The sequence below is a fragment of the Capsicum annuum genome, chromosome 2 (genome assembly GCF_002878395.1).
Source record: "Capsicum annuum cultivar UCD-10X-F1 chromosome 2, UCD10Xv1.1, whole genome shotgun sequence".
Lineage (NCBI taxonomy): Eukaryota > Viridiplantae > Streptophyta > Magnoliopsida > Solanales > Solanaceae > Capsicum > Capsicum annuum.
The window spans coordinates 42,916,627-42,931,766 of NC_061112.1; the positions used below are offsets into that span (position 1 = coordinate 42,916,627).

At 34.7% G+C, this 15,140-nt stretch overlaps 1 long non-coding RNA gene across 1 annotated transcript; it reads left to right on the forward strand.

Moving 5' to 3' along the window:
• The first annotated feature begins 4,857 nt into the window (after nt 1-4,857).
• LOC124895637 lies at nt 4,858-14,813 on the forward strand. Its single transcript, XR_007051828.1, has 2 exons — nt 4,858-5,610; nt 14,403-14,813. It is a non-coding gene; the product is annotated as an uncharacterized LOC124895637 (long non-coding RNA).
• Nucleotides 14,814-15,140: the final 327 nt, after the last annotated feature.

Below are 15,140 nucleotides of genomic sequence, written 5' to 3' on the forward strand. Positions count from 1 at the left end.
TAGTGGTGGTAATTTTGATCTCATAATCATTGACCCACGTAATTTCTACAACATAAATTTGATTTTAAACTATAAGGTTTTCGAATTTTTAAGAAATAAAATAAATGTCTTTAACATTTGGCAAAAAATTTTAGACACATTTTAAAATATTCGTCTCAATTAAGAATGCGGCATACACATCTTTTCCGAGACATTTAAATTTCAAGGATGTAATAATGCACCTTGATAAATTTTTTCTAAAAATTTTTCACTAGTTTAATATAAGATATATAGACATATGCTCGGTATAATAAAAAATGAGCGAATTTAGGCCTTAACATAATTTATTAAAAATAGTTTAAGTCAAGATAAGTCAATAAAAGCGATTGTGCTAGAATCACGGGCCTCGAAGGGTGCCTAACACCTTCCCTTCGGTCGACAGAATTCCTTATCCGGTCTTCTGTTTTCGCAGACCACAATAAAGAGTCATTTTCTTTTGATTAGAGATTCAAAAAGGTGACTTGGAACACCATAACTCAATTCCAAGTGGCGACTCTGTAAATAAAATAATCCCTATTCAAAACCGCTTTAATTAGAAAAACCCTTCAACTTCGATTCCCGTCAGGCGAAAAAAGGGTGTGACACCGTGTAGAATTCTTATATATCATATTTTCTTTCCGACATATACCTCAGAAAGGTGTTATCAGATGTTTCCAGTGTTTCTCAGATGTTGTCACAGTGGTACCATTATTTCACGAATGAGTATGATATGAAGATTTAATGCTCACAACCAATCACAATGAGTATTTCCACAACTAACCACATGATATATTTCCACAACCAACCACAATGATACATTTTCACAACCGCATAAGCCAATATCTAATCATTATTTTTTGTTTTATCTATGAATTTTCACATGTGTCATATGCAAATAAAGTGTGAATATAATCACAATACACCAATGGTACCACATTAAGCATTTTAACAACACAATACAATTATTCACATATATTCAAGGCTATCAATATCACATAGGACCCCACATGATCACACATATCACATAATATCTTAATTTTGATAATTATATCACATATAGGCCCCAACACAGGCACAACACATAGATAGCCATTTTTCATGATTAGTTCTCACTCTTAACATGCATTTTGTATCACTATTTACTACCCAACCCAGTCTGAAAGAGTTAAGTCATAACCTACCTCAAAAGTCGAAATCGGTACGCAACAATTCAAACCCACGACCTTACTTTCCACTAATGATCCCAAACTCCACTAAAAGCATCAAATATGAAATATATGCGTCAAAACAAAACTAAAGACACCCATATTGACTATATTTAGTTTAGGGTCAAAACGAACCCCAGGAACGGGTTTTAAAAAAAAGGACGAAATTAGAAGTTTACTTCAAAAATATGTTTTTCATATTTTTTAGAAGCTACAACTGAAAACCCAAGTCAAATCGAGTTAAAAACGAGGTTCAAATAAAAAACACTATTTTTGATCTTACCGAGTAAAATCTTTGAAATCTGGGTTAAAATAAAGAATTAGAGTTGTTTTGAAGGTTAAATTGATGAAAAACTAGTAATTATAAGTTTAAAACATTATTCTAGTGAAAATGAGAGAAAATGGGGTTTGAAATCAAGCCCTAAGATTTTTGGGGTTTTGAGAAATTAATTAAGAAACTACTAAGAAAAGGGTGAGTTCTTACCTTAAATCCGAAATAAAACCAAGAAATAGATGTTAATCTAGCTTCTCAAGCTTTACTTTTAAGATCCCACACTATTTTAGGGTTTGACTCTCAAAAGGTAATATAAAAATGAGGAAAAATAGGCCCAAAACTGATTTAATGGTGCAACAAAAATCTACACCAGCAATATAAAGAAAAAGCTGCAAACTTTTCTTTATTTTTTAAGTCCAATTCGGCCTTCGATGGGGTGTCCAGGATTCGTTCGAAGTCCGATATATGCAAACAAACTATGCAACCATACTAAATTTGATATTTCGGATGCGTTGGCGAAGTCAGATTTTTAAAAACATATCATTTTCATAAAGTTAAACTCCGAAACTCAAAATTATAATTTTCCAAATCGAGGTTCGAAATGAGATTTAAAAGCCGTAAAATCATACCAAATATGCTAACACCCTAAATTCAATATTTTAGATCAGCTGGTGAAGTCGTATTTTCCATCCGAGGTCGTTTCGATCAAATGTGGGTCCCACACCTATATTTTCAATTTTCCAACTTTCTGACCAATAGGTTGAAATGAGATCGGGTGCATCGGTACTCGAACCAAAGATCTATATAACCTAAAATCTATATTCTGAAACTGTTGGCGCAGTCCGTTTGGTCATCCGTCACATTGATCAAAAGATATACCCATAAGTCTAAAATAAGGCTCTCGAAGCCATCAAAAACCACAATATCACATAAATGATACCAAAATGCATCGAAAATCATGTCAATCACTCGCACACCTCAGAAATATCATAATGCAACTACGAAAAGGGATAAAACAGTTAAATCATACAAAATCATAAATTTTACATATTTTATCAAATTTTTAGATCATTACATCTATAGCAACATCAATATGCATATCTTTTGATTGCAAGGATTTGCTAACTGAATTAACTGCAAATAAAATATCATGCCAAATAGTCATACCCAATAAAAATTCAAAATTTTCAAGCTCATATGTTTCTAAGCAACTAACTTCACTTTTAGTTTTTGGATCCTCTCTAACTTCTGCTAATTTCAGTAAAGCATCTCTCATTTGTGGAGTTTGAAGTCTTATGACCTTAATACTTTTAATACGAATTTTTCATCGTGTTTTGACAATGATTTGAGAGATAGGCGAGGTACACTATCTTTTAAAACTTTCCATTGCTTAGTAGAAGAAGAAAATAATGTATATATACATTATACCACTCCAAAAAATGAAATAGCTTTTGTGCAAGAATTAACAACATCACAAAGTATTGAATTTAAATTATGACAATCACATGGAGTATAAAATGATTTAGGATTTATATCTAAAAGTTGTTTCTAAACTCCTTGGTGTTTTTCCTTCATATTAGATCGATTATCGTATCCTTGTCCTCTTAAATTATCAATGCTAAGTTCAATATTTTTAATTTAATCTACAATAACTTTAAAAAGATCTTTACCACTTATATCATCCACTTTTAGAAATTTCAAAAAATACTCAATAAATTTTATTGGAGTTGCTGAAATATCCACACTTCGCAATATAAAAGATATTTGTTCTTGATGACTAGTATCCGGAGTGCAATCAAGTATAATTGAAAAATACTTTATTTCTATGACTTCTTCAATAATTTTTTTTTTAATTTCACTCGCCAATAAATTTATTAACTCATTTTGTATATTATGTCCTAAGTAATGATTGTGAATTTCATCATGTTTAATTCATTGAATATGCTCTTGCATGATTAGATCAAATTCAACAATCATTTCAATTAGACTTAAGAAAATTCCATTATTCTCTTGATAAATTTTCTCATTTTTTCTCCTAAATGCCAAATTATTTTTTCCAAAAGTTTTTACTACGACAATAATTCTTGATAATACATTTTCCTGTGTTCTCTATCCCTATTGATTTGATCTTGAACATCTTTATCAATTATTTTATTTTTCTTCAATCTTACTTCTAAATCAATTCATGCACCCATATTAATAATATGTTCGTTTGATATCTCATGAGCTTTAAGCTTAGTACTGAGATTTCTCCAATCTCTACTGCCTTCACTTGCTAGTTTACTATTACTAATATTAGAATTTGTATTAAATAATTTACAACAAAAATAAAATACTTTGTCTAAATCTCTAGAATAAATTAACCATTTTCTTTCGTGCCTTTCTCCATTTGCTAAAATTTAAAAATAATGGACATTAGAAAAATATCTTGATAATTTATCATTTGAAAGATTTGTATCACTAATTCTAATTGGTCCCTTTTCCACTAGTAAGTCCCTCAATTTCATATCGCTATTGATCCATTGACTAGGATCATATATATTTTTTAGAATACAATTATTTGATTCATTAAGTTCTTGATTTTCTTGAGGATCTATATTAGATTTCTCATTAATTTCCTCCTCTTCTTTTTGAATAGTATTCTTCTTCTTTTTGAATAGTATTACTCATATCATCTAATTCAACTGAATTAATAATTTGCTCATCTTGAGAACATTCTCCTATATTTTCTAATTCTGTTGTTTTATTATTTCTTAAAAATTTATCTAAAGCTCCTTTTTGAGATACTACCAAAGTTTTAATTCTGCTTTATTTTTTTTTAAATTTTGAAGCACCGAATTCATATTTTCTAGTTGACATAGTTAAATTTTGATAAACACTAAAAGAGTAATTTATATCTACACAACTAAAAACTCAAAAAAAAAATCAACAAACAAAAAAACATGTCTACCAAATACCAATATATGCTTGCACAATTATTTAACAAAAAAATATAAAAAAATTAAAATAATAGAACCTGATTTAATAACTTGATCTGAAAATAATAACTTCAATCTTAAAAAACTATCAACAGTCTTGATATTCAAGGAAAAATTGAATGACTAATAATATTGTGAAAAAGATCGTTTGAACAATTAAGTTTGATGATATAAAAATTAAAAAAAAAAAGAGTTGAAGGTAAATAAATAGAGAAGAAATTGGATGAATATCAGAATATGAACGTTAGCTTGGGGTTTATCGGAAACAACCTCTCTATTTCTTTAGAGGTAATAGTATGGATTGCGTACATTCTACCCTCCCCAGACCCCACTTGATGGGAATATATTGGGTTTGTTGTTGTTATTGTATCGGAATATGTACGTTAGTTTCATTAATCAAAAAAAGAAAAATGAAAGATCTCATTTTAATTGAAAAGATAAAAATAAAAAGTAGTAATTAATTTTTATTCTTTCTTCCATTTTTTTTTTATAAATATGTGTTTTTTGTTTTTTAAGACTTAGTCAAATCAAATTCTTTGAATGTGTATTTGCCTTTTCAAAATTATTCCTTTTTTAAAGGAAAAACGTTTGAGGGGTATTATTAATGGGACCCATTTACTCTTGTTTAAACCAATTGTAAGTTGTGCTTTTTTTAAGAAAAAACTTTGACTATTCTTGGTACAAAAATGGGCCCAAGTTTTAAAGCAATTGAACATATACTTCATTTTTTATATAATAAAAAATGATGTATAGTGGATCCCCCAAAATTGGGGCCTCATGCAGTGGCTTGAGTTGCCTGACCAAAAAGTTCTCTGGAAATCATTTTAAGAGTATTAGAGAGCGGTTGCTGAGAACAAGTTGTATGAGTACTTTTCTCGAAAAAAAGGGTGGTTACTTCAGGGTTCTCCCCAAAACAATGAAGAATGGCCTGGTATTTGTTTAGGTCACCAGCAGGGGTTGACGCAACATGAGCATTTATATAGTTGACATCTTCACTCTTCACCCTAGATTGAACCAACACCTTCTCCATGCAAAGAACAACTCCACTTCCTATTTTGTAAAGTATATAGAAGAAATCAGTAGGAATGGATACACGATATGAAATCTGAGCTGCAATACCAGCAATACGCATTAGGTAAGTTCCATGTTTCTTTTTCACGTATAAAATTACCTTCAGGATGTGGTTCTATCATGTGATAGGCAGCAGAAGTGAAGCTTCCACCCAAAAACTCGACATATATTTCTCTTCTGTTAGTTAATCAGACGAAAAATAGGGAAGAGGTAAAGTAAATGGCATGAAACATGCGTGTGTGAAGTTAATGGGCAAAAAAAAGCTACTTTTTCTATAAAATATAATTTTGTGAAAGTGTTACTATTTATTATAATTATGATTTTAAATTTATCACTTGTAATTTTTTCAAAATAAAAAAGCCGAAGGACAGAAAATGAACTTTCGGTCTTTTTATTTCCAATGATCAAATTTGGGCCAATTGTTTTGAAATGGGTCACAAAGTGTCCTTTTTCCAATGACAAATATGAAGATCCAAAATGGATCATTAGTTCGAACACCTTTATTTTTTTGTGATCTTTAATTTATAGAAAAATAACATAAATATACACCTTAACTTACCATATCTATACAAATTTCCTCCCTTACAAAGTAATTACAAAAATCTCAATTAATTATGTATCTTCTTTGGATGTATCATGGAATTAATTACGTATCTTGACAGATTCAAAATTGAAAAAATGTATGTGAAGATAATTATGTCTTCACAAAAAAAATATCTTCGTTAAATATATCAGGAGCTAATTATGTATTTTGACAGAACCAAAATTGATATTTTCTGTAATTAAGCTTCAAACTATCGAAATTTATGTTGTTTTCCCTAATTTATATCCTTGGGATTGTTTAATTTAAAAAGAAATAATGCTTTATTATTCTTGGATATTATTAGTACTTTATTTGGTATATTTTTTTAACTTGCTATTGTGTATTGACTTATGTATTATTAATATCATCCTTTTATATAATTAATAAATGAAAGAATTTCAACACATGTACTAACTTGATTAATAACAAAACTACCCCTCAAATTCCTAGTAAAATATTTCTCAAGTTATTTTTCATCGTACTTTACCTACTGTGAAGTATTATCGCCCATCTTAATTTTGAGTTTAAATTTTATGAACCATCAGGTATAACAAGTAACAATTTGTTTCTAATGTTCTTTTTCCAAAATTCAAAAAGTAGTTTTCCCCATCCCTTGAAATCCTCCCTCTTTATAGGTCATAACTTTTCCTCTCTCCGTCTTTTTAATCCTGTGTAACTAGTCTTCTCTATCTTTTTAAAGAACTAAAAAAGTGGAGTCTTGAGAAAAGATTTAATCCAGGAATAACAAAAATGGAATATTGAGAAAAGACTTTACACAAGAAAGAACTCCAAGCTAGTCAGAGTGTTGATAGGAATATAGTCGCCGCTACAAGTTCGATTCATAAAAAATTGTAGCTATTTTCTAATGAAAGTCACAAAAGTTCTTAATGATTAAATATTTGAGATGTTGACAAATTATTTACTTTGTTATTCTGTTTGAAGATTGGAGAATTACTTCAATGGTTGATTTACCATGAATTGACAAAAAATAATACTTCAATAAATAGCATTCAATTATTAAAAAAAAAATATTTAAGAATTAAGTGCTTCATTGATATAAAAATATGGAAAACGTCAAATTTTGTATAATTATATTGGAAAAAGAAAGTATTTTTGTAACTGAGAATTCTATTTTTCTTTATTTTTGGTCATAAATTACAATTACACAATGAAAATAAATGTATTATCTTTAAAATTATCTAATGATGTAAAAAAAGTTATACACTGACAGTGCATAAAATTTAAACTCTTTAATTTTTCAATACTGTTTTACCAACTTCAACATTGGGCCTCAACAGATAATAGTGGTGGTCAACGACCAACGTTACCTAGCTCTAGTAAAAAAGGAGAGCTCGAATCTTGCTCTAACGAACTTTGGACAACACCTCTAGATGCAAACAATCCTCCAAGCCCAACCCTCTGGGGACCTAAATCACATTCCCTCAGCAGAGCTCAATACTCTGTTGCACTAACCTCAACAACAAATTCCCTCCCCCCCCCCAACGTCCCAGAGTTAGGAAGCCCAAAACCCAACATTCCACCAGCTCTTTCCCAGAAAAACCAAGGTGGGGACGACGGCTAAGAAGGGCAAAACCCGTCGATTCTGGAGCTACTCCAGTAAAACAACCATGAGATGGAGGAACTCTTGAACGCATTGGATGAACAAAGAGTAGAAACCATTCTTCTAGGAGGAATTTTTCTGAAAGATTTCAAAGGGCCATTCAGGGAAGCTATTTTGGCCCTTTTCCCGATGACTCTTCAGACGATGATGCTGAACTTAAAGAACCAGAGACAAGATATACTCCCTGCAGTAATCCTGAATCCTCTAAGCTATTCTCATTCACTCACCCAGATGGGAAAAAGAAGAGTGCGATGGACAACACCCTCTATCCCTCTAACCTAATGTGCTTTATTATCTGGAATATTAGGAGGGCGAATAGTGCCTGCTTTCGGAGACAATGCCAAACCATGGTCAAAATGTACAAGCCTTCCATTCTTGTACTTCGTAAACTAAACTGACTGAGAACCATAGACTTACTCAAACCTTGGGGTATGATTATTAGATTAAGTCCTCTTCTGAAGGACTTTTTGGTGGGATGGTGATTATGTGGAAGGAGAACCTGTTGAAGGTTGACAATATCTCTATAACCCTTCAAGGTATCCATGTGACAGTCAAGATATGCGACTCTCCCAAACTCTGGCTGGTTTCTGCTATTTATGCTAGCACCTCCTTTGAAACTAGAACCATCCTTTGGGATGACCTTATGCAGATATCCTAGAACTTCGATGATGACTGGTTCATAGAAGGGGATTTTAACGAAGTCCTCCAAACTAGGAATAAACTAGGTGGAAGAGGGATAAATCATAGGAGAGCAGCACTATCTGACACTACCTCAATCAATCTAGGATGGTCGACTTAGGATTTAAGGGCAACAAATATACTTGGACCAATAAGAGGTACAAGAATAAGCCAAGTCTTATCCTTGAATGATTAGACAGGTTCTATGCTAATAACTCTTGGATCCTAAGCTACCCTGAAGTTAGTGTAACGCACCTACCCAGGACCCATTCTGACCGTTGCCCTCTCCTAATTAACCTGCTCAAGGATAGACCCAACACCCTTAGCAGTCCCTTCATATTTGAGCTGATATGGTGTGGACACCCTAAGTTGATGTGTGTGGATACCCTACTCTCAAGGATGTGGTCCACCAGTCCTTTTCCCCGCTGCCTCTATTTTGGCATCCATAAAAAATTTCCAAGACAATGTTACCCAATAGAATAAATCCACCTTTGGTAACATATTCCTTAAAATGAGGAGGTTGAATGCCAAAATTGCAGGTATTCAAAAATCTCCCAATTACTACCACAATACCTTGCTCTAACAACTTGAGGAGAAACTACTGGCTTAGTATGACACTATGCTTAAACTTGAGGAGGAATTCTGGAAAACTAAGTCCATAATTAATTAGCTAAGAGAGGGTGACTCTAATACTAGGTTTTTTCACAACTCCACTATTAATAGAAGGAGAAGGAATAAAATTAACTCCTTTAAAGATGATAGTGGTGCTTGGTACCATGAGGCTAAGAAAGTTGAGGATCACATAACCAAATCACATAACCAAATATTTCAAAAGCTTGTACTCTACCAGACACTCTTATTCCAAGCTAGATGCCCCCTCTCCCCTTCTGGAGAATGCTACTAGACACTACTCCCATGAGATCTTTCTCGATGCCTCCTGGAGAACTAAGAGATCTACCAGGCCATCAAGTTCTTCAAAGCCTTGAAATCTCCTGGTCCAGATAGGCTACACCCACTTCTATACCAAAATTATTAAAATGAGGTGAAGGAAAAGACCATTCAGTTTTGCGTTTCAATAGTGGCACCATCCATTCTGACACGAACAAAAAAACCTTCTTGGTCTCATCCCTAAATGTCAGAATACCACCATGATAAAGAACTTCAGACCAATAGGCCTTTGCAACACAACCTATGAAATTGTAACCAAAATTATTGCTCAGAGACTTAGGAAATGTCTCTCAAACATCATTGGACTTAGCCAATCTAGCTTCCTTGTTACGCGAAGAGCATCTGATAATGCTATAATAGTGCAGGAATATGTTAGCCATTTTCAGAAGATGCAAGGGAAAAAAGCTAACATGATCTTAAAAATAGACCTTCAGAAGGCTTTTGATAGGCTTGAATGAGTATTCATCAAGGAAACCCTCCTTTTCTTCCACTTTTCCCGTAAAATAACAAAGCTAATCATGTCTTGCATCACCACCTCATCTATCTCCATTCTCATAAATAGCTCCAAAAGTGAGTGCTTCCTTCTCTCCTAGGGTATAAGACAAGGGGACCCCATCTCTCCATACATTTTCATCTTGTGTATGGAGAGATTGTCTAGGGAGATTGACAAAGCTGTTCAGGAGAGACTGTGGCCCCCTATCAATATATCTATTTTTGGACCAAATATCTCGCATCTCCTCTTTGCAGATGATCTCACCTTGTTCTCCACTGCCACCCCTGACTCCTTTAATGTGATTATGGCCACCTTGAACAACTTTTATGAGGCCTCTAAGCAGAAAATCAATATCATAAAATCAAAGGTGATCTTTTCCAAAAATTCCACATCTAGCAATAAAGCCTTCTGTGCTAATTCCTTTAACATGTTAGTGAGTGATTACTTTGGAAAATACTTGGGCTTTTCCATACTTCACTCCAGGCCTAAACTTAGAGACTTCCAGCACATATTTTACACTATGTATTTAAAATTGTATGGTTGGAAATCTAAGCTCCCAAACATGATTGGTAGAACAATCTGAGCCAAGGACACTCTAGGAGGCATCCTGGCCAGGAGCCTTGTCATAATGGGCACCCCAAGTCCAACCAGGATCGGGGACCACCCCTGTTACCCAACCCAACCACCATTAGCATACCTTGAGTCGGCTGAATTTTGATCATATAACCAAATAGCATAATTGGACAAGGACTGATTTTGGGATAGGTGTATTCCTAGACTAACCCTACAAAGTTATCCCGTCCACCAGATCGTACCAATCAAACCACCAAGCAAACCCAATACCGAACCAAGGGCCATAAACCAGGCCATAACCAAATGAGATCCAAAACATAATATGATTAATTCCAAAATGAATAAGGATAGAACAATGAGAAATTATGTCTAATGACGTTATCCCCAATACCAATGCCAATATTAAGGCCGACACCAATACCGATCCCGCTCATTCCAACCCATAGCAGTGCCACAAAGCCTCTAACTAAAAGAGTAAAAATATTCAATTGGGACATGCCCCCAACCATAGCCAAAACCATTATCCAAAAATGAATCAAAATGTCTAAAAATATCTATAACATAAAATGGAGCCTTTCGAAAAAATGAAAGCTCACAACTTCAATCTAACAGTTGTCCCCGAGTCATTCACTATGTAGGAGGATTATAACAGTCGATTCCTACATAGAGTGGGTATACAGCCGCCCGAAGATAGGTTAGCGGGTGAGCGCTAACAGAAACTCAGGATAAGGATAAACTAATGCCATTTATAAAACCAAGTAAAAACTATCCATATGTACACAACCATACATATATATAACCATGCCGAGAAAGAAAACTGGGTTTAGCATGCCATTAAAACCTTTACCTGGGCTTTATATCTTTGTCGTCCTAAACCATCCACGAGCTATATGGGTTCAGCTTCCCCTGCTGAAAGGGCCCCAGTTTGTGAAGCCACACGACTAGGGAAGAAAACCTGGGATGACTAGTACATCCCCCAAATATAAAGTGTGAAATCATGCACACAGTCACTTGGACCAAACCTTACATTGGCAAATATGAGTTTTCAGTTTTGGTCCCCCCGGGACCTCCACCTTACACGGCTTTGCTACACACCCCACCATTATTACCCAATTAAACCATTACCAAGCAACCAAGTAATCCATTAACCATTTATTAACCAAGGCCATTAGTAGTGGCATCGTCATACCGACTATACTTACAAGTTTTGTCCATAGCCAATCATATATAGGTTTAAGGGATTCTATGTACCCTTTCATTAATCATATTAAATCACTTGGGGGTTTTCTATGTACCCTATAAGCATAACCATTTAGCCATTTTACCTTTATAAACCATTTAAACCATGATAATTCCTTTACTAAGTTTAAAACAAGCAAGAGTTCCATTAAAAATGATCAATGCAATGAAAATATCTTTATTTTGTCAAACACATAGGGGGCATAATATAACCAAAACCAATTCCAATTACCATTTAACCATTTACATGCAATTCAATTATCCAAAAACACCAATTAAGCATGTAAAAACATAATTAAAACCATGGAAACCCATAAGCAATCATTTATAATCAAAAACTCCAAATTATAGTTGAAAATCCAAAATCATACAACAATGAAATCATGAAAACCATTTATAAGAACCATGCCTTTAGTTGGAACTAACAGTGAGGGGAGAGAACATGCCTTAATTGACAAAATAGACGGAGAGAAACCACTAACAAAATCCCCAAATTAGTCCTCTAGTTAAAACCCCAGCTTCCTTGCTCAAAAGCTCTTGAGAGAATTATAGTGTTAAGAAAGAGTTTTTAAGAGTTAATGAATAGAATAATAGGGTAAATAACCTCCTAAATGAGTTAGAATTCGTGGGCCTTATAGGGTAAGTGGGGAAATATCCAAAATACCCCCACTTAAATTGCACAAAAATTCTATCACTGGGATAGGACTGACCCTCATGACTCGTACCCTTCGATACAAGTGGTACCCACTACTTGTATCCTAAGCCTCAACCCCTGGAGCCAACACTGTCCAGTGTACGACTCATCCTACACAAGTCGTATTGACAACATACGTCCGTACCCTTCACCTATATCTTTGGCTAGATAGAATCACAGAAGGTTTGAACACTGTCCACCATACAAGTCCCTAGTATGATTCTTACCCTAACTTATGGCTCATGGTGAGCCACTCATGCTCAGATCCAACTTAAGCGACAAGTATAAAATTAAACTAAGGAAAACCCAAACCAAACAAATCATATCCAATCATACGACTTGTACCATTCAAGTCATACCAACTCTAGTGATCAAAATCCATCCCACTAATTAACACTGGTCAGTATACGACTGGACCATACCATACGTACCCCAATATACGGCTCGTACCCTTGAGTCATATTGGGTCCACAAACTAGAATTCCAGGAAATATTTCTAAGAGCCAAAACCCAGGGTATTTCACATCCCCATCCATATGATGCAATACATCTAACACCCTGCCCAGACCCTCAAGATATTGACAAAATCCAAAGGGACTTCATCTAGGGCTTTACAACTGAAAATAGGAAGCTTTATTTACTCAGTTCGGATACCATTACCAAACCCAAGAAAGAGGGAGGTTTGGGGTTAAGAAAAAAATAAAGTCAAGAACAAATCCTATTATGATGGCCTTGCCTGGAGAATGTACTATAATACCCAGGCTCTCTGGGCCAGAATTCTTTACATCAAGTATTGCCACAATAGGTGAACAAATAGAGGCGAGCCCATTGTCTCCAGAACTTAGAAATACATTAAAGCAGGATGGAACACCTGTACTAAGGCCTCTAAATGGGTACTAGGAAAGGGGGACAGAATTAACCTCTTTGGGGACTCCTAGCTTCCAAACTATGAGACATTGAGGGAATACATTGAGTACCCTCTTACTCAGGAAAAAAGAATGCCTTAAAATTAAGGACACTTGGATTGAGGAGAAATGAGACCTCTCCAAGATCTCCATCCAGAACTTGGATCATCTTGTTAACACTATAAAAGACACCCACATTCCTGAGGGTGTACTTAGTGAGGAAAAACTGGTCTAGAACCTTAATCCCAATAGGTCATTTTTAACAAAAAATGCCCTATCTTATTGATAGTAACCATCCAATCCCACCGATCAAAACCCCAAGGACTTCACCTAGATTTGAAAACTGAAAATCCCCAACTAAATTAAGACTTTTCTCTGGATGATACACCACCACAGACTCCCTACTAACCACTACCTTCACAGCAGAGGGATTGGCGTTAATCCTATGTGCAAAGCCTGCAGCCACCCTTAAGAGGATAATTCTCATATCCTCTTTCAATGCCCCAGAGCATCCTACTTCTGGAATGGCGTGGCTTTAGTTAGTACCACCATTGCATCCTTTGGTTTTTCTTCTTTGACCATCCCCAACTGAATTACCACCTGGCCTTCCCTAAAGGGAAAACTATTTAACCAGAGTATCCCCTGGGATAGCATTATCTCCTTCAGCCTGTTGAACATCTGGCTTAGCAGAAATGATCTCATTTTTAACTCCAAACATACCACCCCTGACCCCAATCATGTCATAGCCTATGCTATTGAGTACCACCATATAGCCCTGGACCCCTCTAAGAGTAAAGGGGGATGGATCACCACACAGGTAAAATCAAAGCCTCCCCGCCTAGTCACTGCAACCTGAACTCTAATGGTGCAACGGGCCTAATTGAAAAATATGGTGGCACAAGAGAGTAATTAGGGACCACCAGGGCAATTGGATAGTGGGTTACATGAAACACTGTCCTAACACTAATGTTGTCTAAGCTAAACTCCTGGGCATACTGCACGGACATAGACTTGCTAAGGCCAGAAGCCTCAAGCCACTTTATTAAACTGTGACCTATCCCTAGTCATACAAATCATCTTCTCAGGTAGCTTAATATATGCTAACATCATTTGTGAATGCAGGTACTTGCTGCAGCTGATGGGAACCTCAACGGCCATACACATATACAGGGAATAGAATAGGGTAGCGAATGTACTAGCCAAGGAGGGCTCCAGGGTTGATGCAACTATCGAGCTGATAATGTTCAAAATGCCCCCAATATTTGTGCAGAAGGATATGGAAGCGTATATTGTGAGGACTTTATACACTAGAAAGATAACTACAGCCTCGAATCATCTTTTTGAATCTGAACATTCCTATGATTTTGTTACTATTAATGGCGAATGGCCAAGACCATTAGATGTAACCTCTACTAATAGAGGAGATACTATTTGTCCTCTAAGGATAGCTTTTGATTAGAAGTAATGAATACTTTCTCCGTTAACCAAAAAAAACTAACATAGTACATGCAAATTTAACATCCAAACCTTTCATACATTCATTCTGAAACCTAATTGACTACTAACCAATTTTAAGCTTTAAAAACAAAAATTATTGAACCCCTAATGCAACATTTGTTCAAATCTCCTAGCCCCCGTGACTCAAATTTTAGTTTTAACTGATTGTGATTAAAATTTGAAATGATGCAGTATCACTTAATGACCTTCCTTGTTCCATCTCTAGTTAGGAAGAATCAAACGAGAAGAGTTTCTCTTTCTTACAAATAATATTTTAGCTTCTTAATCTGATTCTTTTTCCGTTCTTTATAAAATAAAATAAAATTCATTCCTCAATAGTTTGATTCTTAGAGTTAAATGATT